Source organism: Vombatus ursinus, unplaced genomic scaffold (assembly GCF_900497805.2).
Source record: "Vombatus ursinus unplaced genomic scaffold, bare-nosed wombat genome assembly UNPS02010548.1, whole genome shotgun sequence".
Classification (NCBI taxonomy): Eukaryota; Metazoa; Chordata; class Mammalia; order Diprotodontia; family Vombatidae; genus Vombatus; species Vombatus ursinus.
This window is the reverse complement of record NW_020950326.1, coordinates 3807740-3816820: the sequence shown is the minus strand read 5'-3', so window position 1 is coordinate 3816820 and position 9081 is coordinate 3807740.

Below are 9081 nucleotides of genomic sequence, written 5' to 3'. Positions count from 1 at the left end.
TGATTTGAACTCAGGAAGATGAGTCTTCCTGACTTCAGGCCCTGCAGTGCTGAGGGTTTTAGTGAACTGCAGATTCAAAACACGTCAGCAATGTCCAAAAAGTCCTTGTTATCCTGGGCTTCATTAAGAGAGGCAGCATCCAGAAAGAGGGAAGTGATGGTTATTCCATGCTCTGTTCTAATCAGACTACTTCTGAAAAATAATGTTCAGTTCATGGCCAATATGTTGATTTATTTTGCTTGACTGTATGTATTTGTTACAAGGGATAAAATCTTTGGGAGGGGAGGTCATGTATAGTAACAGATATGCCAAAGAAGCATCAATGAAACATTTTTTTTAATGCATAGAAGAAAACAAAAAGTACAGAAGGGTACACCAATTTTGTTACTACCTTATTAAACTATATATAATATAACTTTTAAAAACTATGTAACGGGTTCATAGTTCTTTCTTCTACTTTGTGTATATCTAGCATGGATGTGGGATTTTAAGGTTTGCAAAGCTCTTTCTGTGTTATCTGTCAGACAGTTAATAAACATTGAATGAGTGTTTACAATTTGTCAGGCATGTGCTAAGTGCTAGGGATATAAAGATAAGCAAAATATAGTCCTTGCCTTCAAAGAGCTTATAATTTAATGGGGAAAGGAAACACAGAAAAGAAAGCTAGAGAGCTGGGAAGGGGAGAAGGGAAAGGTACCCAGTGCTGGGGCATGATGGAGAAATCCAGAGGAATGCCGCCAGATGGAAAATGAAGACCTGTGGGGCCTTATAGTACTCCTTAAATAGAGGTTTTGGGAGGAGGTTTCTATGATCCGGTCAGAAGGAAGGAGGGAGGGGTTCCATGCAAAAGGGTACTTGAGTTCTGGGGCTGAAGCGATCTTGTAGGCTGATGAGATCCCCTGGGGCACAATGGAAAAAGGGGAGGAACTCAATTGAATGAGAAATGAAGATCCTTACAACCACCGTAGGAGGTCAGACCTATATTGACATGTTTGTGCTTGCTGATGATTCTGAGTTCACAATTTTTTGTTTGTTTTTGACTTGGTCAGTGAGGATGCTTCTGGTGAGGAACTATAGACTGGCTCCTTCTCTGTAACATACCCTTAGAGAGGTGCTCTGGATACAGAGAGGTTAAGTGACTTATTCAGGTTACACAGACAATAAATGTCAGTAGGAGGATTTGAACTCAGGTCTTCCTGACACCACAACCATCACACTGTCTCTCACAATAAAAAAAAAATTATAATAATAAATGATTATGTTTAATTCTGAACACCATGGTGGCAAAATGGAGGGCATTCAGAGGAGGGAGACCAGTATGGGATGTAGTCTGGAGGCCATGCCTTATGAAGATCAATGGAAAGGTTTAAGGAGTAGGGATTTATGGGGAGGGTGTGTTGGTTGTCTTTCAGTATTTGAAGTGCTGTCCTGTTATATGTCTTGTTGGCACATATTTCTTTGCATGTTGCCTCTCCCCTTCAAATTCAAGGTCTTTGAGGGTAGGGACTGTCTTCTGCTTTTCTTTGTATCTCTAGCTCTTTGCACAGTGACTAGAAAATAGAAAATACTTAATAAATGCTAGTTGACTTGATTTGACTTTGGCAGAGGACAAGGCTTATTCTGCTTGGATCAAAAAGGCAGATAAGAAATGAGCAGAAGTTATAAAAAGCAGATTCTAGATTGATATATGGAAAAACTGTCTAGTGATTAGATGTATCTAGTGATTAGTGGATCCTTCATCACTGGAGGTCTTCAAGTTGAGGCTTAAGCTGTCAAAGGTATTATTGAAGGGATTGCTGTTCAGGTGTCAGGTGAATGAATGTTGGATCAACATGCAACAAATATTTGTTGAATACCTTACTGTGTGCCATACACTGCTAGGTTATGCATGAAACATTTCCATAGGAACTAGAAAAAATTCTAAGAACTCGTCTAAGTCATCTCCCTACCTCAAGGCAGGATTGTCACTCATCTCTGATTGGCTGTTGCTCCATTGAAGTCTCCTACTTCCCCTAGGCCCTAGTGGTAGGGGAGATTTCACTGGGTAATTCTTGAAAAGAGAGAGGCATTCGTCATAAAGCCATGTGGAGTGGGAGAGGGAGGGAGACTGTCAGCAGTTGGCATCAGCTCATCCTTAATTAAGTTAAATGTGAAAGGAGACAAGGATAGGAGCAGCTCCTTATCTTTCTCAACAGGACAGAAATGTCACTCAGGAAGGACAGCAGGGTCTACTTGTATTTTCTGACTAGATGGGTTTCAACTGTCAAATTGCATACACTGCTGAAAGATCTCTGCTAGGGACACACACAGCTAATGGAAGACATAGACAGACAGTTGAGACAGTATTGGGTAAGCACCCAGGTTAATTAGCTGAATGAAACAAATATTGAGCAAACATCAACAAAATGACCCAGGCAGGGAAGAATGATAAGCAAATTAATGAATAAGGGTAATACTTTTGTTGTTGAGAATGTTCTTAGACCTGATCAGTTTTACTTCTTTGACTAATTAAGGCTATTAGTAGTGACCGTGAATAAATGAAAGTATGTTTGATTTTCCACAAGTTTATTTGAATCTCGCTATCTTTGAGTTTCCCAGCAGACACAGACTCCAGTATTTAAATGTGCTGAGTCCAACAACAAAAGTACGAGGCTGTCCTTAGTGCCGACAAATGGCAGTAGATATTTTCACAGACTTGTCCAACTGATCTCAGCTTCTTCACTACCAAAGATCGTTGGCAGTTGTGAATTTTGCTTTGTGGCACATCAGTCTGGATGATGTTGGAATGTTTTCCTATAACATTTGATAATTTAATTTTTTTGTTGTTTCTGCATATTCTTTCCCCATTATCGTCAAAGGATTATGAAGGAAGTCTGAAAAATTTCATCCTACCTTGGCTTAAAATACATCAACAAGTATTTATTAAGCACCTACTATGTGTCAGACACTATGCTAGTCTGCTGGAGATGCTGGAGATTATTTAGTCCAGGGATTCTTAAACTTTGTGTCAAAGTCTGGTGAAACCTATGAATCCCTATATATGATTACAAAGAAAACTGGTTATATTAAAATACAGATATATACATATACATACATACACATATATATGTGTGCAAGTTCACAGATTATAAGCTGAGAACTCATGATCCAGTTCTTTTCCCTCATTTTACAGGGAACAGACTGGAGTAAAAATAACTCTTAAAGTCAAACAGCAAATTAGTAGCCAAGTTTCCTGCCTCTTAATGAACATGTCTCTTGCTGCTGAGTCCAATGTTCTTTCCTCTAGGCCACTGTGCCTTTTATGAGGAAAGAATGTAAGCTTTTTGAGAGCAGGGGTTGTTTTATTTTTGTCTTTGCATCCTCAGCATCTAGCATACTGCCTGGCTTATATTAAGCAGATGCTTACTACATTCTTGTTGATTTGAACAGCATACATGAATGAATGAATGACAGACAAAAGCATTTATTAAGCACTTCCTCTGAGCCAAGTGCCATTTTCAGTTGTGTTCGACTCTTTGTCACCCCTTTTAGGGTTTTCTTAGCAGAACTACTAGAATAGTTTGCCATTTTCTTCTCCAGCTCATTCTACAGATAAGGAAACTGAGGTAAACAGGGTAAAGTGACTTGCTCAGGACCACAAAGCTAGTAAATGTCTGAGGCAGGATTTAAACTTAGGTCTTCCTGTCTCCAAGTCCAGCTGTCTATCCATTGTACCACCTAGCAGTGCCACTGAGCTAGGTGATTGGGATAAAATTAAAAAGTTAGACAGCTCCTGCCCTCTAGGGATTTACTTTCTATTGTGAATACCTTGAAGACAAGGGAGGTAAAGTCAGAAACTCAAAGAGAGGTTTTAAAAAGGCAATGCCTAAATGTTTTGAAGTAACTGCTAGTTAGGCTTCCTTGCCTTTAACTCAACATCTATGTGTCAGAGACTTAGCCTCCAAATTGTGCATTCTGCACCTGGAGCTTTGTGAGGTACAGCTGACTGTTAGTAATTCAGGAGTCAGTTATCTAGTCTGGGGATCATCCATTCTAAGTTTCATCTGTTTTGCTTTTTTTTTTTTTATCTGATTGTTGTCCTCAGTTGGTCAGTTCCCTAGTTGGTTATATGTACTGCATAATAGGATAAGGAAGGGAAACTCCAATCAATTCTTTTCAATAGGTAGGATACAAGAAGTTTGTGGATATTGGTATATTTGTTATCCTTGCCTTTGTTGACATTTCTGTTTTATGAATACTCAAGAATTGGTGATAGCATTTCTCTTTCATAATAAGGTTGAGTCCGTTCCCACTTGCCCAGCTTTACAGAATGATTGGAGTGGTGGGACCTTCTCTGTATGTTATCAATTATTTTTCTCCAAGCTATATCAGTGAAATATATAGTTGACCTCTTGCTCAAGGAAGACTTCTATGGTAACTAATCATAGTATTTAAAGAAACCATGGATACTCGGGAGAAAAGTTTGAAGGACATAAAGACATTTAATCACCATACATAGCTAAAAGACAATGGAAATATCCACAAATGTGAGAACCATTGTGCTTTTATTTATTTATCAGAAAAGGTCTGTTGAATGAATGAATAAGCATTGTTTACTATGTGCCAAGCACTGGTCTAAGTGGTGGTGTTACAGATAGGAAAGCAAGAAGTCCCTACTCTCAAGGAGTTTGAATTGTAATTAGGGTGATAGCACATAGAACAGGGGTTCCCAACCTTTCATAGTTCCCTTCCCTTGGCTTTCAGTAAACCTTCCCAAACCCCCTATTCAACATGAAAAGAAGTAAATTCTAGAGTATACCATTTATTTGCACATAAGAAATAAAAGTGGAATAATTTTTCATAAAGAAATTTTTACTTGGTACACAATATTTTTCACTGACACTGTACTTTTGGAATATTTGGAATAGTTAACATGGTTATTTACTAAAGGTTTCTTGTACCCATCTGACAAGCTTTGCATATTCCCTTGGGGTATGTCTAGCACAGGTTGGGAACTCCTTACATATAGGATGATTCATCAAGGCAAATGGAAAGGCCCAGTGGTCCTTAGGGTTCAGCAACAAGTCAGATAGTAATATATCATGATCATCTTTAGTGTCATTTCCACCGATAAGACCCATATCTCCTTCTGATGCTGAACAATTTGACACTGTCAAGGACATTAAAGGCAAGAAGGTATTATTTCCTGGGTTTATTAACTCTGGCTGCTTGAGGAGCCTGCGGTTATATCCCCAAAGGCAACTAGTTTACAGGTCCTATCTCCTCAAGAGTTGCCCCTCTAGGTGATGAGCCAGGCTGGAAGTAGGGATGATGGCCTAGAGAACATAGGTATTCCTAGGGTTCTTGGGTGTAAGATCCTGGGATGCCTCCACCAATGGCAGAGGGGAGGTGGTGGTTGATGTGGTAGTCTGGTGGTTTGGCCTATCTAGCACATGTTTGTTTATCGCTCTACATACCTCATCATAATATGAAGGTGACCCTGGGTTCTTGAAGGTCATGCTCAAGGAAAACAGGTTCTGTCAGGTCTGGCCAAACTAAAATAGTTTTGAGCATGAATTTTACAATGGATTTGTGTATCTGTCATCACTAGGTGGAATGAATTTAAATAAATTTAGTTAAATTTGGAGAGGTCAATGACTATAATGCTGGCCACAATGAGAGCGGTAGAAAGGACAAAGAGTTACTCAACACTAATTCTTCATGGGGCTAGGAATCCAAAGACCTGAGTTCTAATCCCAGTTTGGTTACTAACTTGCTGTGTCACTTGGGTAAATCTTGAACTCTTGGAGCATTGGTTTCCCCACTTTATAATGTGTAAGATGGAAGAGATGATAAAGAACATGGCATTTACAAGATGGCACATTAGAAAGGAGATAGATCAGAAACTGAATTCTTATTTTTTTTTTTTTGGCTAGGCAATGGGGTTAAGTGACTTGCCCAGGGTCACACAGTTAGTATTTTGTGTCTGAGGATCTGAACACAGGTTTTCCTGAATCCAGGGCTGGTGCTCTATCCACTTTGCCACCTAGCTGCCCCTAGAAACTGAATTCTGACTCTGCCTCTTACTACCAGTATGACCTTAGGCAAGTCACCTAACATCTCTGGGCCTCACTTTCTTCATCTGTAAAATAAAATTTTTCAAGGTGATCTCTAAGGAATGCATAAGAAACAGTTATTAAGCACTTACTTTGTGCCAGATGTTATGATAATATTAATAATAAAAATGAACATTTCTATAGTGCCTACTATGTGCCAGGCACCGTTAAATATTATCTCATTTTATCCTCACAACTCTAGGAGGTAAATGCTATTATTATCCCCATTTTACAGGTGAGGAAACTGAAGCAAATAGAGGTTTAATTGACTTGTCCGGGGTCACAAAACTAGTAAGTTTCTGAGGCTGAATTTGAACTTGGTTCTTCCTAACTCTAGGCCTAGTACTATGGTGCCACCCAGCTGCCCTAGGAATACAAGTATAAGCAAGCGAGAAAGTTCCTATCTTCAAGGAGCTTACATTCTAATAAAGAAAGTCAACTTATATAAGTGAGGGGAAGTCAGAAAGGTATATTTTGGATAGGAAAGTTACAGGGACAGTGATTCAAGTCACAGGGTATTTAATTGATACATCCTTCCACGGAATGGTAGTGTTCATTTGATTACTGTTTATAGAGCTGGGAGTGAGGGGTGGGGAGGTGAGAAAGGAAGTAACATAATAGGGCCTAGGTCTGGGCTCATTATGGTGAATGCTCATTAGTCAGAAGCTCAGGTTCCCACTGTGGGAACATGAGTTTCAGGCTAGAGGTAGACATTGCAACTATGGCAGTTTCCAACTCTGAATCTATGATCCTAGGATCCTGTCACCTCTAGGGTCCTTTCCAGATCCAAATTTCTGATCCATTGATCTGTATGGGGGCTTTGACTTTCGACATTCTGATTCTCTGAACTACTTAGTGAGAATGAGCACTTCTCACTGGCAGGTGAGAAGTAACTAGTAGACCTCCTCTAGCTTGCCATAGTGATGCTGCCTAAATGGCTCTGTTTAGAAACTGTATGAAGCAGAGAAGATGAACCATACATTCACCTGGCTGATTTCGATGCCTTTGGAGCTTTAGCACAGTACATCAAGTTTCATGCTTCATATCTAAACACCCCAATCTAAGGCTACAAGCATCAATCAATTAATCTGAGATGATTCACCTTCCCATTAGCTTGTTGAATAACAAATGATCCTCATAAGCACCATTTTCTTGCAACACAAACATTCAGAGAATCAATCAGCTTCCAGTGCTTTTTAAGAAATCAGTATTTGGGTAGACCTTTTTTTCTGGGTAAGCAATCTGACCTGGGGGCTCAATTGATACTTGTTGATATAATGCTCTCATTCAATGGGGGTGATTTTAGAATCTTTGAAATGGAACTGACCTAAGAGCTGAAACAATTCAATCCCTACTTGAGTCAAGACCCTTTTATATAATTAACCATCCAGTTTCAACTTGAAAATCTCTAGTGATGGGGAAACCCGTTTACCCTGAAAGCAACTCAGTTCATTTTGGGATAGCTCTAATTGTTGGCAGATTCTTCTTCACAATGAGATGAATCTTCTTACTGTTAATTTCCACTACGGGTCCTTTTTTCTACCCTCTGAGCCAAAGCAGAATAAATCCAATCTCTCTTCCCAGATGCAGGTCCTCAGTACCTCATAACTGGACTACTGTGACAGGAGACCGATTGATCTCCCTGAAGAACTGAGGAAGAACTGAGTCCATATCCAACTTCAGACATTTAGTAGCCATGTGACCCTGGGCAAATCACTTAACCCTGTTTGCCTCATTTGTAAAATGAACTGGAGAAGGAAATAGCAAACCACTCCAGTATCTTTGCCAAGAAAATCCCAAATACGTCATGAAGAGTTGGACACAACTAATTGACTAAACACGTGAACCTATGAGCAATAGCATCATACTTGGGCTCAGCAAGGAATATGGATATATTCCTTCTCTGTCAAAGCTGGGGAAACCACTTTTTCTAGTCTTCAGAGCTACCCGTTGAATCAGGCTTTCCTGTGGATAGGGGTGGGTATGGAGATGAGTCTTTGCTCATCTACCCCACCTCCTCCTTCTTGTAGGGTAGCTGACTGGATCATGAAGGCCAATAATTCATAATTAGTACTGAGTTCAGAAGATGATCATCTATCTTCTATTTCTCTCTGTTCCCCAATTTGCAAGGTCCTCTGGTGGGGAAGAGAGTGAATAGCAGAGTCATTTTAATTGTTGCTTTAGAAATATATTGGAAACTTAGGCTCCTTGGGCTGGACCACAAGGGACCTTGGAGATCACCTGTATGCTTTCTCATTTTACAGATGAAACTGAGACCCAGAGAAGGGAAATGGCTTGCTCAGTGTCACAGGACCAATTAATAAAAGAGTAGGGGATCAATTCCTTCCCACTATACTGCCTACTTGGAAAGATGTTTGTCTAGAGATGCCCTGTAGTTCCCCTTTCTACTTGTTCTTTACTTTGTGGAACACAAGTTACTCCAGTGAGAGGGAAGTGTGGGGACTTCATGTCCCAGGAACCTCTTCATCCTGCAAGGGCATTTCATCCCTGGACTCACATTTCATCAGTACCCTCTGCTTCTGGGGCCCCATCCTCTTACTGGAGGGTGAGGAGGTTCTTCCAGAGCTTCCATTTAAGGAGGGCATCCAGGCCAACCACCTATTAATTTCTGCATTCTGTTGGACTTCTTTCTCCATGAAGCTTCATGGTTACCTTCCCACCCCCTCTGTCAGCTTCCTTTTGTGCAGTGTCTCCCTCCCTTAGAATGTAAGCTCCTTGGGGGCAGGTTCTATCTTTTGGCTTTCTTTGTTTCCCCAATGCTTAGTGCAGTCCCTGGCAGTTAGTAGGGATTTAATGTTTCTTGACCAACTACTCTTGATAGACCAATTTAGACTCCCCCTAAGAGCTTTGCAAACATTAAAACGATATAAATGTAATTTTTCACCTTAGAAATTTAAGTTTGTGTTTACTCAGGGCTTCTATGTGACTTTGACCAGGCACAACTTTTTATGCAGATCATGGGAGA